The sequence below is a fragment of the Podarcis bocagei genome (genome assembly GCF_964188305.1).
Source record: "Podarcis bocagei genome assembly, chromosome: 3".
Lineage (NCBI taxonomy): Eukaryota > Metazoa > Chordata > Lepidosauria > Squamata > Lacertidae > Podarcis > Podarcis bocagei.
In genome coordinates, this window is record NC_138127.1 from 36,906,719 (window position 1) to 36,922,064 (window position 15,346).

The 15,346-nt window shown below is 45.2% G+C and overlaps 1 protein-coding gene across 9 annotated transcripts in view; it reads left to right on the top strand.

Annotated features, from left to right (window-relative positions):
• The window catches only part of ARMC2 (armadillo repeat containing 2), a 92,813-nt gene that overhangs the window by 43,861 nt on the left and 33,606 nt on the right, over positions 1-15,346 (top strand). For 3 of the 9 annotated variants that reach the window (XM_081186572.1, XM_081186571.1, XM_081186576.1), the window contains exons 4-5: positions 466-550; positions 3,299-3,387. The gene's annotated coding sequence lies outside the window, so the exon portion shown is untranslated. Of the gene's footprint in view, positions 1-465; positions 551-3,298; positions 3,388-10,472; positions 10,594-14,710; positions 14,860-15,063; positions 15,200-15,346 lie in introns of those variants that run through there. The other 6 variants (XM_081186573.1, XM_081186568.1, XM_081186570.1 and 3 more) reach the window with 4 other exon arrangements.

Sequence of the window (15,346 nt, forward strand, 5' to 3'; positions counted from 1 at the left end):
CAAAATCCAGTGATTTAGCACCTCTACTAGGTGAGCCAGAGGGTGCCATATAATGAGGTATGGGGGAAAGAGAAAGCTTCCTGCTCCATAATTGTATGAGGTTCTTGTACACAAAAAGGTCTGAAAAGGGTACAAGGTAGGGAGCAGAGATCGTTTGGGGAACACTTGAACATTTCACTAGTCCTAAAAGCTGCTTCATTTCTTATAATTTTTTTACACAGAAGAACCTTCTGTGTAGGAAATAATGTAGGAAATATAAAGACAAGAACATTTCTGTTTCCATATAGTGTGCATGCATTAGGGAACCATGGCCATTTGTGGTTTCCTAGCACTTATACACATGTGCAATGTGCAATATTTACCTATGAAACTGCTGGGGCAAGTTGTCCAGATGTTTGGGTTGCAGCATCACCAGTATCAGGATGATACTCTGCTCTACTTCTTGTTTCCATCTTCTGATTCCAGGGAGGGGAAGCTAATAAAATCCAAAACCAGTGTTTGGAGGTAGTTCTGGAATGCATGAGAGTCAGAAAACTGAGCTTGCAGCCAGGTAAAAGAGCAGTAGTGTAGCAGATTGTTTCATCATCATCATCGTCATCATCATCATCAATTTTTATTTGTACCCCGGCCTCCCCGGCCGGAGCCGGACTCAGAGCAGCTAACATCATATAAATAATACAATATCTATCAATATCTAGGTAGGATTATACTCCCTCTGAAGGACCAATTGCACAAAGGTGTTTTCCTGGATCCAGTGCTAACTGGAGAAGCTCAGTTGGTGGCAGTTTTACCAACTTAGGCTGGTATGCCAGGTGCAACTGTATCTGGAGAGGCCAAACCCTTCCTCAGTTATCCAGATTGGACCACTGCAATGAACTGTGCATGGGGCCACATTTTAAAATGGTTAAGAAAATTCAGCAGATCCAATTTCAGCTGCATGAGTTCTGTTGGGACCTAGACGGTCACAGCATGTGGCACCATTACTGTACCAGCTATACTGATTAATGTAGCATTGCCATGCTTTAATAAAAGTGCTGGTTATGTTTTTTGAAGCTGTACATGTTTTGGGTCAAAGCTATTTAAAGAACAGCCTGCACCCAAATCAATATGCCGGCAGTCTGAGGTCAACAATGGAGACTCTTCTGATTTGCCTACCACCAGCAGTAGTAAAACCAGAGGGTATAAGTCACAGGGCATTTTCCATGGTAGCCCCCCAGCTATGGAACTCATTGTTAATTGGGTTCTTTCAGACTGAAATACTGCAGACTTTCCAGAAATATTAGGAGACTTGTGTCCCCCCCTTTTTTGGTAGACTTTTTCTTGAAGGACAACTAATTTGGAGGGATTATTCTCTGCTGTTGGGATTGTCTCTATCTCAGTAACCTTGCATTGGCTCAATCTTTTACTAATTGTTGGTTTTTATTATTTTATCCATTAGTATTTTTTTTGTGTGTGATTTGAATGTTTCATATATTATTGTTATTTGCTTGTTTAACTTTACGCTCTTGTTTGCCACTTTGTGAGAAATGATCTAAAAGGCAGGATATAAATTTTAAAAGTAATAAATACAAAAATATTACACTCTCACATATGTCCTCCACTGAAGGCACTTCTGTCAGGGAAAGCTTTGTATAGTGCAAGGCAAGGAAGCCTTTCAAAATGAATGATGATTCTAAAGTATTATTCAAAGTTTTCAGGAGCACTTTTTAATGGGATAATCTTTAACACTTGTAATTCATAAAGTAATATACAGCAGCTGAGATTGATTAATAGTCAAAGCAAAGTTGAGGCATGTAATCAATCTCAACAATTGTTTATTGAAAATACTTTTCAAAGTGACAGAAACTGTTGGTTTTTCATAGTAAACTATAAGATTGAAAGTGGGGGTTGTTTATTTCCATTGGCAGGGACTTCTTGGTTGGCTCAGATTGTAGATTACAGGGAGTCACCTTTTTAGATCCAACATTTATAGATCCTGCTGCAGTTTGGATCCTATTCAACTCAGTACATAACACCGGGCAATACCTTTACTAAGTTCAGTCAAAATGACACAAAATTGTGAGGAAACTATTGAGTTCTTAGATGTTAAGTGAAACATCTAAGGGGAATAAAAAAAAGGTGCAAAGGCCTATCTAATCCAGTATCCTGTTTCAGCAACCAACCACATGCCTTTGGCTCAGACCTCATCAGTGTATATCTGAAGATGTTTGCCCCTGTAAACATCATTTTACATTTACCTATATGTAGGTGTTGCTTAGTGGCAGACCACATGGACTGCATGCAAAAGCTTCCAGGTTCAATCCCTGGCATCTTCAGGTAGGGCTAGAAAGACTGCTGTCTGAAACTCAAGGGAGCTTCCGCCAGTCAATGCTGAGCTAGATATGGTCTGACAATATAACTCATGTTCTTATGTTATCAATTCAGACCTTAATCTGGGGAAGTTTTCTCCTTTTGACCTAGGTAGTGAAGCTGAAGGTTTTGTTCTTTGGATGAAGCCAGAGTTAGCTCAGATAGCTTTTGCAACATCATAAAGCTGCTTATGTAGGTGTGGGATTTTTGTTCTCTGTGTGTATCAGCAGAACACGCATAAGCCCACCCCACCCTGTTACACCCCATTATGCCCCCGTTCTGCCCTCCTCTGGGTCCAAAATGACCCACCCATCAGCGGTTGGTTGAACACACACAAAATGGTTGCCACCTGTACTAAGAATTATTATCTAGACCAGTGGTTCCCAATTGGTGGTTTGCAGACACCAGGGGGTCTGTGACACCATTCACATAAAAAATTCCATAGAGATATCAAAATTTTCAAAAGTGGGGGGTCCATGACTTGGCTTTTGAAAAATGGGGTCCGCAGTACTTAGCTAATTGAGAAGCACTAGTCTAGACCCTTATTTCACTCAAGGGCATTTTCAGAGCCAACTGATATTTTGCGTCATTGGAAAAACTACAGAATTTTGCAAAATCTATGGTGATTTTGAAAACAATCAGCCTTAAATGTACAGTAGTACCTCAGGTTAAGTACTTAATTCGTTCCGGAGGTCCGTTCTTAACCTGAAACTGTTCTTAACCTGAAGCACCACTTTAGCTAATGGGGCCTCCTGCTGCTGCCGCGCCGCCGGAGCACAATTTCTGTTCTCATCCTGAAGCAAAGTTCTTAACCTGAGGTACTATTTCTGGGTTAGCGGAGTCTGTAACCTGAAGCGTATGTAACCCGAGGTACCACTGTAGTACATTTTTTAATGGCATGAACCTTACACAGATCTAACTGTAGACAATAAATTGTTTGTAACCACAGGTTATCCCACATGGAGAGTATTTTCATGGACATCAAAATATAAATCAAGCCAATTCAATGAGGCCTGTGTGAACATTGTGACGCAGAGGGTAAGTTTATCCAGATGCACATCTGTATCTACATTAGCTGGGACACTACGTCTAGGCATGAGTTTTTCTTACTGGATTTGTTGATGTGAGAATAGGGCCTGCCTCGAACATCACAAAGAGAGTGGATGTGCCACGTAAAAGCTGGCAGTGGAAAAATTTCAGAACCTGAAATAGTTGTGTAACAGGCACATGTTCCTCCGGTAAAAAGAGGAAGGAAACAAGCTTAAGACCTTGCGATTCCTAAAAAGGCAATGAATTAAAATGGACAGTACATTGTATTAGAAATATGTTATTTTGTAACAGGAAGATTGTAAGCCAAGCCTCCGAAGGAGGGGCGGCAGTTAGGGCTTAAAACCTTCATGCATTGCTTGAACGGGGCTCTTCGGTCACACGGGGATGTGATGGGAGCCCGCCTTTGCAAACGCGACCCAATAAATATATTTGGTTAACCAAGCTAAAGGTCTCAGTCCGTTTATCCACGTTTAGGATTTTCTCACAATTTGGCGCCCAACGTGGGGCTCCTTACCGTCCAACGGGGGAATCGGTGGAGACGAGGGGCTTGAGGCGCCTCTCCTTGATTTCAGGGAGGTCCGTCCTCTCCACCCGACCCGCCGTGGGCGAAAGGGGCTAGACGAGACCCATAGGAAAGTAATGATCGGTAGGATCTCCGCCGTTTGAAATACGGGCAGGAGAACTTGCAGGGACGCCTGCCTGTCCACTACCTGACGGAGGACTGGACTGACCGACGGGGTGAGTAGAAGGGAAGAAGCAAAAGGGGGACTGGAAAAACTGGGAGGGGGACGAACTCCCTGGTAAAAGAGAAGTCCAAACGGACGCGTGAGAGTGGACCGGATCCCTGGTGGTCCGGCGGGAGGATTAGCTTGCGGTTCCGTCCTCCCGCGAGGGAAACGGCCAGGCGATTCCGCGTGTTTGTGTGTGTGATTGGGGAGTATTTTTGTGACGATGGGGAAGGGACAGAGTAAGTCCGCCCGCAGAGGACGGGAATCTGAAAAAGAGGCGGCAAATGACGCCGGAAAAAGGAAACGTATAGATCCCAATTCACCCCTGGGACAACTTCTGCAGCAATGGTCCGAGGAAAATTTACAAAAATATACCCGGAACCTGGTTAAAGTCACCATGATAAGACTTTGCCAGGATCTGTGGCCCGGTTATCCGATTGGCCCAAATGGGGCCTATCGTTGGAGCCCGGAGGGGGAGGTGGATAAATATTGGATGAACCAGTTGAGAGCAGTCAGGAGGGGCGGCGCCCGGGTCCAGCCCCACAATCAGGACCGGGCCCGCAGTTGGGGTTGGGCACGGATGCCTCCAGAACCCAGCCTAGTGCTCCAGAGACTAAGGAGGGGCCGGAATCCGAAACGGAGCTCCCTCCCCCTTATTCTCTGGACCACGGACGTCTGAGAAAGGAACTAGAAAACCTGAATAAGGATCTACAGAATTTGCCCATGGATCGCACCCATGGGTCAGGTGGACGGAAGCGTCCGCCGGCAACGCAGGGAGGGACACCCATAGCTGCAGTTTGGCCATCTCCCGCTAGTTCTCCCGGAGTAAATAATTACCCTTTGAGGGAGGTCCCGGGAGGGGTAAATGATGGAGGAGCAGCCGTAATGGTTCACGTAGTAAGCCCCTTGAAGCCCAGTGAACTGCGAGAGCTGGAAAAAAAAAACCCTACCCAAATTACATGAGAACAGCCAGGAGGTGGCGGAACAATTAGAGTTGTGGATGGGACCGCACACCCACACGTATACGGAATTAATGTATATATTGGGGTATTTGTTCACTCCGGAAGAAAGACAAATGATCCGCACAGCGGCCATTAGAGCATGGGATGCAAGACACCAAGGGGCGGCGGGGGCCGTAGCGGGAGACGCAAAATTTCCTCTGGCAGAACCTGCATGGGACATAAACATTCAAGCTGATCGAACTAGGATGAATGACTTAAAAGACATGATATTGGAGGGCATACGTAAGGCGGTCCCTCAGACAAGAAACCTTACAAAAGCCTTTGAGGTCTGCCAGACGAAAGAGGAATCGCCCGGGGATTTCGCGGGTCGTATACGGGAACACCTTGTCAAGTATTCAGGAATCCAACCGGATACTGAAGCTTTTACCAACCTCCTGCGCATGCAATTTGTAACAAAGTCCTGGCCGGACATCCAGAAGAAGTTACAAAAATTGGAATGGCAGGACGCCACCATGACCGAACTGGTCAGGGCGGCACAGCAAGTGTTCGTTAATAGGGAAACGGCGAAAAACAAACAGAAATGTCAAATGATGGTGTCAGCCTTTCAGGCAGCGGCGAATAAACAAACGCCGCAAGGGAACCTGGAAAGGGGGGTTCTCCCCTTTTCGGCAAGGAGGGAAAAGAGGGGAGGGAGGCCGGGGCAGAGGACAGGGGATCGTCTGACTTGTTCTCGGTGTGGAAAAATGGGACATTTTGCCAGGGAATGCAGAGCCCCTCAGCCGATGAGAGAAAATGGGAAAAAATAAAAGAACTACTGACACAAGCCCCGGTGTTAGCACTGCCCAACCTAAAACTGGTGTTCCACCTTTATGTGACAATAGCTCCACAAGTAGCAATTGGGGTCTTGGCCCAGAAAAGAGGGGGGCGGTTTCAGCCGGTGGCATTCCTAAGTAAAACACTGGAACCTGTGATTAGGTCCTGGCCAACCTGCATTCAGGCTGTGGCGGCCGCTGCTTTATTAGTGGTGGAAAGCAGGAAACTAACATTTGGGGCTCCAATAATAGTGCACAGTCCCCACCAAATTTCCTCCATTCTCACAAACGTGGCAGCCACCTGGATGACGGAGGGACGTTTGGTGACCTACGAGACAATTCTTAGGACTAGCCAAGACATTGTGATAGGGACGGATAGAAATTTAAACCCTGCCGAATTCCTTGCGGGCGCCCGGAAAGAGTGGGAGGAGGACGAACATGATTGCAGAGAATCTATAGAAATAGTCTCAAAAGTAAGGGAGGACTTGGAGGAGACGCCGTTGGAAAGAGGAGAAAGATGGTATACAGATGGGTCAAGTTATGTGAAAGAAGGAAAAAGGAGATCTGGGTATGCGGTTGTGACTGAGGAGGGCGAACTCATAGTTGCGGCAGCATTGCCAGGGACGTGGTCAGCTCAAAAGTGTGAAATCATGGCCCTCATGCGGGCTCTCGAAGAAGCACAGGGACTAGAGGTAACAATTTGGACGGACTCCCGGTACGCTTGGGGGGGTGGTTCACACATTTGGAAGAATGTGGAGAGATCGGGGATATATAAAAGCAAACGGAAAGGAAATAGATCATTGGAAACTAGTGGACCGCCTTCTTAAAGCCTTGATGGTCCCCTTGCGGATCACTGTAGTACACATCCCGGGACACGGTAAGGGAAGGAGTCCCGAGGAGGAGGGAAACCGGTGGGCGGACAAACGGGCGAAAGAAGCCGCAGAGGAAGGGGAATTGGAAGCAGGAGTTAAGGAACTGGCTCTAAGGATCCCCGTGATCGAAGGACCAGTGAAGGGAGGTGTTTTTAAGAAAGAAGAAGAGGAACGCCTGCAAAAATTGGGATGTACGCATGGAGGGACTGGGGAATGGAGAACAGTCGAAGGGCAACTGGTGGTGAATAAAAACACAATGAGAGGAATATTGGAGAAAATCCATGAAAGTAGCCATGGAGGAACTGAGGCCATGATTAACACCGCCAAGGCTCTATATTGGAGTCCAGACATATGGGCGATGGCGCATGGGGTGGCTTGGAAATGTCTGATATGTCAAAAGGTGAATAAAACTAGGGCAAAGCAACGGGAAAAAGGGGGTCGCCCCCTAGCTGTTTGGCCCTTTCAGCGGGTCCAAATAGATTTCACAGAGTTGCCAGAAAAGGGAGGGATGAAATACCTGCTGATACTGAAAGATCACCTTACGGGCTGGGTGGAGGCGTTCCCCAGTCGAAGGGCAACTGCCCAAGTAGTCACTAAGATCATCCTGGAACACATCATTCCCAGATATGGAATGATGGAGGCGATGGATTCCGACAGGGGAACCCATTTCACCCAACAGGTGCTTCAGGAAGTAATGCGGGCTTTGGGGGTAAGATGGGACCTACACACCCCTTGGCACCCCGAGAGTAGTGGAAAAGTGGAGAGGGCAAACGGGGAAATTAAGAAACATTTGACAAAGTTGTATTTGGAAAATGGGCTACCTTGGACGAAGAACCTCCCTCTGGCCCTTATGAGAATTCGAACAACCCCGAGAAAAGACACAGGGGTCTCCCCATTCGAGATGTTAATGGGAAGGCCCTATTTGGCCTGCTTGGGAAACCCCATTCCGGAGTTCCGAGACATGTTTTTGAGGAAATACTTGCAGACATTGTCCCAGTCTTTATTGTCTCTTCACAGACGAGGTCTTCTGGCGCAGAGACCACCTCTCCTTGGAAGCCAACATCCCCACCAGCCTGGAGACTGGGTGCTCATAAAAACCTGGCGGACTGAGAAGCTAACCCCGGCTTGGGAGGGACCGTATCAAGTTCTGCTGACAACTGAATCGGCAGTGCGGACCCGAGAGCACGGGTGGATACACTATCACTGGGTTAAGAAGGCACCACAGGATTGGACTGCTCGGGTCGACTCTAGCAACCCGCTAAAAATCACGATCCGACGAACCTAGGTAAGGGGGGGATGAGCTCGAGGAGGAGAAGGATGGACTGGCCAAAGATGACCTGGACATTTTTGCTGTGGGCCACGGCTGCAATCACGGACGAACAGGCCTGCACGGACTGCATCCAAGTTACCAAAACTGGGACTGTTGTCACACGGACATTGATGTATTATAATGTTGCTCCGGAATGTGAAAAAGAACTAGGACCTTGTGTCCATAACCAAACCCAATATTTCAGGTGCAGAACTAAGGAAAACAAGACCGAGTGTTATGAGCCCCTAGCAGTAGGGCCCATTACATCCAGTATATATGTGTATGGGTATAAGGGAGGGACGGCAAATAAGGCTGGAGAAAGAGCACACATGTTTACCCTGGCACAACAAAGGCGAGGGTATATAGCTCACAACATCACGAGGGGTGCAGATAAGGTACATGTTTGTTTTGATGCATGCGCTGCCATCACAAAGGGACAGGGGCCTAACGATCAAGATGGAGTTACCTGCGGGTCACTGAGCTGGGAAAGAGCTTACCTCCAGGAAAATAAGTATTTATTCCAGCAATTTGCCGGCTCTAACGTAGGGGCCACCCGGATGATCAATTATTGGTATACTAAGGGGGTTGATGAATCACCTTCGTATCAGGGTCCAGAAGGTGTCAATATTACCCGGGCAGGAATTTCTACGACCTGTAGCTCGGGAAAATGCAACCCTGTGTGCCTATGGGCTAAGGAATTGCCCTCCACCAAACCCAAATATATCCATGTAGGGTTGGGGATAGATGGAACTGGGAAGGATCCCTATGGGTATTTAATCATAATGATTCACACTACCAAGGTAAGCAAAAAACCTATATCAGTATATGAAAATTTCGAAGAGGAAATACAGCAACTAAACAATTTACCTTTACCCCCAAAAGCAAATAACATGTTTCTAAACCTGGCTGAAACCATAGCCAAAGAACTAACAGTAAGGAATTGTTTTGTGTGGGAGGGGGACAAACATGGGAAGGGCTGAATTTTAAGGAATTATTCGGCTCATGGTTCCCAAAGTTGCCAGGGTTGCAAGCCATCGTAGCCCTAATTGGATTAAAAGCCGCAGGATGTGTATTGATCCCTTGTGTGTTACCTATCTTTGTCAGGGCAATCAACAACTCCCTCTCCCTGTTAGCACAGCGACATGCTGCCACCCAAATGATGGTAATGAGGTATGAACCTGTGCCTACAGAAATGTGTGAGTTCGAGGCAAGCATGAAAAAGAGGGGGGATTTGTGAGAATAGGGCCTGCCTCGAACATCACAAAGAGAGTGGATGTGCCACGTAAAAGCTGGCAGTGGAAAAATTTCAGAACCTGAAATAGTTGTGTAACAGGCACATGTTCCTCCGGTAAAAAGAGGAAGGAAACAAGCTTAAGACCTTGCGATTCCTAAAAAGGCAATGAATTAAAATGGACAGTACATTGTATTAGAAATATGTTATTTTGTAACAGGAAGATTGTAAGCCAAGCCTCCGAAGGAGGGGCGGCAGTTAGGGCTTAAAACCTTCATGCATTGCTTGAACGGGGCTCTTCGGTCACACGGGGATGTGATGGGAGCCCGCCTTTGCAAACGCGACCCAATAAATATATTTGGTTAACCAAGCTAAAGGTCTCAGTCCGTTTATCCACGTTTAGGATTTTCTCACAGTTGAGATTGGGGCAATGGTCATATACTATCTCACACTATGCTCCTGATTATGTATAGTGGACAAGATAAACTGTCTTTAACATAGGAATGGTAAATCATGATTAAATGCAACTTATATCGTTCGGTCCCAGCGCCTGCCAACCTAGCAGTTCGAAAGCACCTCCGGGTGCAAGTAGATAAATAGGGACCGCTTACCAGTGGGAAGGTAAACGGCGTTCCGTGTGCTGCACTGGCTCGCCAGATGCAGCTTGTCACGCTGGCCACGTGACCCGGAAGTGTCTGCGGACAGCGCTGGCTCACGGCCTATAGAGTGAGATGAGCGCACAACCCTAGAGTCTGGCAAGACTGGCCCGAACGGGCAGGAGTACCTTTACCTTTTTATATACTACACACTGCCCAGACCCTAAATTTCCTCCCTCATTGCCTTTGGTACAGGAACCCCAGATATGGAATAGGTTGCCCAGAGCCTTCTCTATTGTTGAGTGTGGGGTTTTTTTTGTAAGTGAATAACCTTTCATTCACCCATATCTTTTCATTGTGTTTTGAGTCTGTGCTGTAAACTGTTTATACTGTCACTGTTGCAAGGTTTTCTATTTAACATTTTTTGCTGTCTTTTACTGCTTATTGTTGATTTTCATTATCATGCTGTATAATTTTTAATGTTGCCTTGTTTGTAAGCCATCCAGGGATTATTTATTTATAAATTAAAATTGTGATTCCAAGTCTTTCCCACTATTTTTCAGATGTCTCTTTCAATGTATGATATAGGAACAGCCACCACAGATTTTAGTTTCTTTTTTGACTCACGCCTCCATTAGCATGATGACACACTAGTTTGTAACTGTGCTGAAGCCATTGTTCAGGGTGAGTTTAAGGAGAAATTACATTTTCTAGAAAGACTTTTTCCTTTGCAGCATTCCATAAGTCCCAGATCCTAGTGTATGTTACTTGGTTTGATGACACATCCTAATGTAGTCTGTTCTAGATATAGTAGATGGATGAAGAAAGTATGTGTATTTGAAGAAGGAACCTTTTTTATAATTTAAAAGAATGAGGTGCAAGGGATTTCAACCATTAAGACATGGCAAATAAAAATTACAAAGGGAAACAAAGCAGTGGAATAAAAATTAACTCTTGAACTTGACAACCTAGAGAATGGGGAGAATAAAATAATGTGCATATGAAAAGAGTTAGAGAAGGAGCCAAGAAAGCTTAGTGACTTTTATACAAAAGTGGCTCAAAGAAATGTTAGATTATGATAATCATAGGGAAAAGGTTCATGCTCATTATTTTGCCAGCATCATGGAACTAGATCCAGAGGTTTTGACTGGATGCTATATAGGTAAAGGAAAGGTTCTGGGGAGGAAGCCAGAGAGAACAATTAATTGTCCATTATGTGTCAGAAAATGACTTTTGGAAATATTTTTGCCTTTTGATTCTTAAACCAAGAGGGGGACCAGAGAACAATGGAGCACCAAGAAAAATTAGTTCATTGCAGATGGAGTTTGATTTCCTTTGTGGTGTCTGCCTGCACAGGAAAAGAAAAAAGGAGGAATACAGATGAGAAGAATCTTAAATATACAGAAAAATAATATATTTCTCTTTGTGAACTTGGTGACACTACATAGCCAACAGGGAAAACGTCTCCTAATTTCAGTACTGGTATTATAAAGCCAGAATGACATATGAAAATGATTTTTCTTATATATCAGCTTATAATCCCAATCCGAACCACCTTTACTTGGAAGAAACTCTTCATTTCGTTTAGTGGAATTTACATCCAAGTAGGTTGTTTAGGACTGAAGGCTTAGGTGCTAAAAAAGACAGAACTTTTTTAAGTGCTGGAAACAGTATTGTTGAATTGCCATTGCCCCACCATACTTTCTTCTTTCTTTTTGTCCCACCATAGTTGTTGATCAAGCTAACTTTTCAGGTTTTGTAGCGCTTCCAGGGATGGGCTGGCCAATTTCCCACAATTTCCCCCTTTGGGGTGCAGCAGAAATTTTACCTCAAAAGGGATATTGTAGAGTTGGAAGGGGTTCAGAAATGGGCAGCCATAATGATAAGGGTCTGGAGCAACTCCCCTAAGAGAAAAGCTTGCAGCATTTGGAACTTCTTAATTTTAAAGAAAAGGTGAGCAAGAGTAGCATGATAGAAGTTTATAAAATTATGCATGGCATGGAGAAAGTGGATTTTCCACAGGCACCTTGTTGGCTACTGAGAACAGGATGCTGGACTATATGGGCCTTTGGCTTGATCCATCAGGTTCTTCTTGTGTCCTTACGTTTATAATTATCTCTGTGAGAGAACCAGGTGGTGGACTATATATGCAATTTGCCTGATCCAGCAGGCTCTTCTTATGTTCTTAGGTTTAGGTTGGTTAGGATTAAAAAGGCTGGAGAGTCAAGCGTAAGGGGAATAGGACTTGTGATGTGATGTTTTTCCAATTAAGTAGTTGTCGTTTCATCACTTTCTGTGTAAGGGGTTGCCTTATACCGAGACTTGTAAATTTTTGTTAAGAAGTGTTACTTTCTAGTTTTCCTCTGTCTCTATGCTCCTCCCCACTGTGTTTTATCTTGCCCAGGGCAGCCCTAAGTGACTTATAACCAACAGGGAAGCAAAACCCTCCACAATACAGAAAAACTGGAGGGGGTGTTTGAAATACATTAAAAGCATGCCAACCAATTCTAAAAGGCCACAAATAGTTAAAGGCCAAAGACATGGTTATAGAGGAAAGTTTTTCATAGAATCATAGAACTGAAGAATTGGGACTCAGGTGGTCATTTAGTCTGATTCCTTTCAATGCAGGAATCTTAACTAAAGCATCCATGACAGATGGCCATCCAACCTCTGCTTTAAAACCTCCCATGGAGAAGAGCACCACCTTCTGAGGGAGTAATTTCGGCTGCTGAACAGCTCTGGCACCTAAAGATATGTAATGATGGCGCCAAGTGAGCTTTATGCTTATTCACTTCTTCAGTTTCTTTCTCAACCGATGGTTTGTGATTTCCTTACATCTTTGCATTGCAGTCTGCTGGTGCTGCTATTAAATGCAAAGTCAGTTCCTAACAAAATCTCATTCACCCATGATTCCATGATGGATAAAAAGGCTGACCTGGCTTGTATAACTGAAAGCTGGCTTGACGAGCTGAGGGTATAGTTTCTCCTAGTTATGCCCTCCTACTTAAGTGCTCAGTTCAGTACCAGAATAGAGTCAGAACTGGTGGCGGCGATGGAGGGTTTCTGAAGTCTCACTGTCTTCAGGCTTCTTGTCTGTTTGAGTGCAGTATGGAGTATATGTATCTTGTGTTGAGTGACCAGGACAGATTAAAAATTCTGCTGGTGAATCACCTGACAGAGGCGGTATTGGATATGGTGTTGAAGATTCCCAGGATGGTTGTTCTGCGCTGGGGGGAACCTAGTTTTCATGCTAAGGTCACCAGGTCCTTGATGGCTCTGGTCTTTATGGGCGCCATTACAATCCTGAGCTATTCCAACATGTCTTTAGCCCAACACATAAAGCAAGATACACCTGATAGTTGTTTCTTGGCCACACAGGAAGATAGTAATCTGAAAATGGGGGATTTTGCATTATTATGATTGAACCACTTCCGGTTGAAATCTAGACTTGCATTTCCCCTCTGAATGCATGGGAGGTCTAGTAATGTGATTCACACTCAGATGCTTATGGACACTGATGGACTCCAAAGGGCTTTTTGGGATCTTCTGGTGAGCATGACAGGCACACTTGCCTTAGGTCCTTACATGTATGAAATAAATGTCAGTAAGGTCATAATGTCAGTAAGGTCATAATGCCTCAGCTTTTATATGTTTTGGAATCTGACTGTGGAAGAAAAGCAAATAGAAATACAAAGCAAGGGGCCCGGAAAGGACCATTGCTAAAAGGAGTTGTTTGGGGAGAAAAGTCAAAACAAAGTGAGCTTGATTAATTTTCTGCATTACTTAGACTAAAAGCTGGTCAAAATAGGGCAGGAAAGTCTTGTACAGCACAATTTTACTAAGAAGTCCTACTGAGCTCATTGGAATTTGCAATGTAATCCTATTCATTGTCTGCTTATAAGAATGTAAACTGAGTCCTGCTGGATTAAACCAAAGCCCTACCTACTCCAGCACAATCTAGAACCAAAACCCTGTCTAGAAGCACAGGTTCTGCAATAAATGCCCTTCTTGAAGTACCCCTTTTCTTTTAGCAAGCCCACTAATGATCTAGAGCCCTTGCCAGATCTGCAGCTGCTGCTATAATATAATATAATCTGTAGATCAACATGGTTTCAAAGATTTAGGGTGTGGATTATTTTTTGAGGTCCCTTCCATCTCTGCAATTCTATTATTTAGGCTGAGTGACAGGGTTGCTGACATAAATATATATAAATGAAGCAATAATGTAACATATAAATCTTAGAGACGACACACAGGTAGAAAAAGTAGTCGTGATGTTACATATAAGGGTGTTGCAGTTATAGTGAGCAAGGAATAAAAACAAACTAGTGCAATTAAGATGGGGCTAAAGTCTGTTGCGCCGGTCAAGGCATCGCTGTGGAAACCCCTAGTAAACTGATGTAAGGCGTGGGCACAGAGCTGACTTTGTAACCCGATACCGGGCAGAGTAACTATGCTGCCAGAGAACACTTCAGCAGAACCAGCGGCAATGTGGTGCCTATTTAAAGGTAAAGGGACCCCTGGCTATTAGGTCCTATTTAGGTCCATTAGGCCTATTTAAACTTGAGCGCTAATAAATGACTTCCCACCTAGCACAGTTAGCATGGACGAATACTACGATGTCGTTTTTGCGGCAGAACAGACCCGCCTTTCCCGCCTGCTCGCCCGCCAACATTTCGGGACAGGTTGCCGTATTAAAAAAACTACAACGCGGAAGTAGCTCGAGGGGGGATAAGGGCAAAGGCTTCGACCGCTGCTGTAGAGCATGCGCCGTTCTTCCGAGCATGCCCAGTACCGACGACGGAGGCGCCCGCTGCCCACTCTTACGGTGCACCGGCTGCGACGGGAGCAGAAAAAGCAGCAGCGGCTGCCGCGGCGACCGGCCTTTCCTCGCAGGATCTCGGATACATTTCTTCCCTTCAGTAGCTTGGAGGACACGGGGAGCCCAAGGTGTGGAGGGTCGGAGGAAGGGGGCAGCTTAGTAGGGCTTCTGCGCGCGCGCGCGTGTGGTTGCTATGGTGACCGAGGCTACCTGGTCGGTTCCCAGGGAACAGGATGCCGCCTGGAGCAGGAACTGCTAAGGACTTCCTGGCCTGACTGCCTAAATTCTCCCTCTATATACCTCCGTCCGTCTGTCTGTGTGAGTTACTGGACTTTTCCTGGGCTGCCAACCCTCTTGGCGGATGGCATCATGGGTGCCCACCTGCACTCAAGCCTTGGATTGGGATTGAGGTTTGGTGGTGGTGGTTAGAAATGCATCTATTCCTAGAAGATACTGAAAGTTAAATAGGTAAATATGTAGAAAATGTAGCCTTAAAGACAAGAAGAACCACGCTGGTACCAACTCTGTTCTCTCTAGAATCAGCTTGTTGTGTGAATGGTTGTGAATAGCAAATACATAAATGTCCTACATTTTGCCTGTGCAAAAATATAATAT